Genomic DNA, 2,382 nt, shown 5'->3' on the forward strand with positions numbered 1-2,382 from the left:
TCCCTGCCTCAGTGTTCGTATGGTTATGTTTATATATAGTGCGACAAATGTCAACTTAGGAAAACAGTGAGGTGAGGAGGGCGCCAGGAAAAATGTAACTGCGTGTTTGTGGCCGGCAGGCGTTCACTTTGCTGCTGGAATGAATCGTTCTGTCGTTCGAACCTGCTCCTCGTGTCCAGGGTAATGGAGACGTATGCAAACATTGATGAGCCACATATAGATCAGAGAGAGACTTTATGATTGTAATGGTGAGAAGACTTGTAAATATCGTACTGCAGAGAGAGAGAGAGAGAGAGAGAGAGAGAGAGAGAGAATAGTTTAGAGAGAGAACGACCCTGAGAGTGTGTGTGTGTGGTTGTGTATGTGTGTGTGTGTGTGTGTGTAACTGTGTGCTCTTGGTGAAATGTGCTTACTCCCCCAGTTTGCAGTCCTTCCCCACAGTCCCTTAACTTGACCCCTATGAGGTGTGTTGCCAGAAGGTGTTTGTGTCTCTTGGTGCGTGTGTGTGTGTGTGTGTGTGTGTTTGTGTGTGTTTGTGTGTGTGTGTGCGTGTGTTTGCGTGTGTGTGTTTATTTGTGTGTGTGTGTGTGTGTGTGTGTGTGTTTATGTCTGTGTCCATATAATGTAAATGAAATGAACAAGAAGCTGTCCGCCTCACATTAAACTAGGTTGAGAGTTTACAAAGGCATCTCCTCCTCAGGAGGGTCCCTGCCAAGCCTGACGGGACCGAGCCATCTCGGTTTTTACTGCACACATTAAACACTTGGTTTAATGTCTCATTTACACGAGAGCTCTTCACACACTGGATGTCAGTTAACTGTCCATAACGCTTTGATGGGCTGCACTTAACCCTACATTCGCTCTCCATATTCTGTAACACAGGTGGCGTAGGGCTGAGGCTTCAGAGCGCATCAGAATTCGACTGACATTTAGTCGACATTGCGCCATGCGTCAATCTCACCTCGGGCCATCTCGTCCTGATCCTCCACCTAATACTCTCCTACCGCTCTGAAACCACACTTGCAAGCACATTTATGATATCCGATCCCAATTAAAGCCTTAAATGGAAGGAGGAATCAACATGTTCACACAAGAGGCTCTCACAGTATCATGTTTGTGAATTTTGTGCAACTGTGTTCATATCACACCCTTTCACATTTATCCTCCATCACCCCCGATACCCCGGGGCCTCATGTTGGCCGTTTGGTTGGACGACAAACTGAAACACGCAGTGGTTCTCTGAGTGTTTGGGACTTGCAGTGGATCAGGAGGAGGCTGTTGTCCTCAGAGATCTGCTAGAGATTAGATAAAAGAAGACACCAAATCACAGTGACCAGATTTAGGGGGTCCCAAACTGTTATTTGATCAGCTGCAGAGATGTCTGGAAACATCTAAACAGGAAAGAAAGAAGAAAAATGCAAAGACTTATATTAACAGTAAAATAGCTGTATGTATATATATGAAGGGACTTGCTAGTAATGAAGCATTGTGTTGGTTCATTCGTCAGTCACTCACCAATCACAGCCCATTCCTCATCAAATGCTGCTAGAGACTTTGATTATTGATGATGTTTTCCTGCACGTGGCATCTATTGCACTTCTGTCCGTCCTGGTAGAGGGATCCCTCACATGTGGCTCTCTCTGAGGTTTCTACATATTTTTAACCTGTTAAAAGGGTTTTTAGTAGTTTTTCCTTACTCTTGCTGAGGGTTAAGGACAGAGGATGTCACACCCTGTTAAAGCCCTATGAGATGAATTGTAATTTGTGAATATGGGCTATACAAATTAAATTTGATTGATTGATTCTCTCAACAAAGCGGTCCCTGATCCATGCTCGGCTACACTGGCCTCCAGGTTTGGTTGTGGTAAATTGTATTGACCTCAGTGATATGCAACTTTCCCAAAAATAATGAAAAACACCCAGAGATATTTAATAAATAGATGAACGTACAGCCAGATGAAGTCTCTGATACTTGTCTCACAGTATCTGTTATTTTAGATAAAGGTAGAGGGCAGTTGAAACAACAGGGACAGAGATTCATGATTTCGACACATGTCACATCAGAGACACAGTTTGTTTTACACAGCTGAGCCAAAAGGCTGTTTGGCATAAGAACGCATTTTCAAAACAAACCAAGATAAGGCCGGTGTTTCATCCCACAATCATGTTTCACTTTCAAGATATTCTTCCTTTCCTTCGTGTCGCTCGAGTTTCAACAACTTCCTCCTCTTCCTCAACAGCACAAACCCTCCAACCCTCTGATCCGTCACAGTGTCCAACCCCCCCACCATCCTGCCCCTCCCGCTCCTAACATTCTCTCTCCGCTTGCATCTCCCTCCTTCCACAGTTGTCCTCGCATATTAAGTCCCCCGAGTCCTCAGA

The sequence above is a fragment of the Platichthys flesus genome, chromosome 2 (assembly GCF_949316205.1).
Source record: "Platichthys flesus chromosome 2, fPlaFle2.1, whole genome shotgun sequence".
In the NCBI taxonomy this organism is placed as follows: Eukaryota; Metazoa; Chordata; class Actinopteri; order Pleuronectiformes; family Pleuronectidae; genus Platichthys; species Platichthys flesus.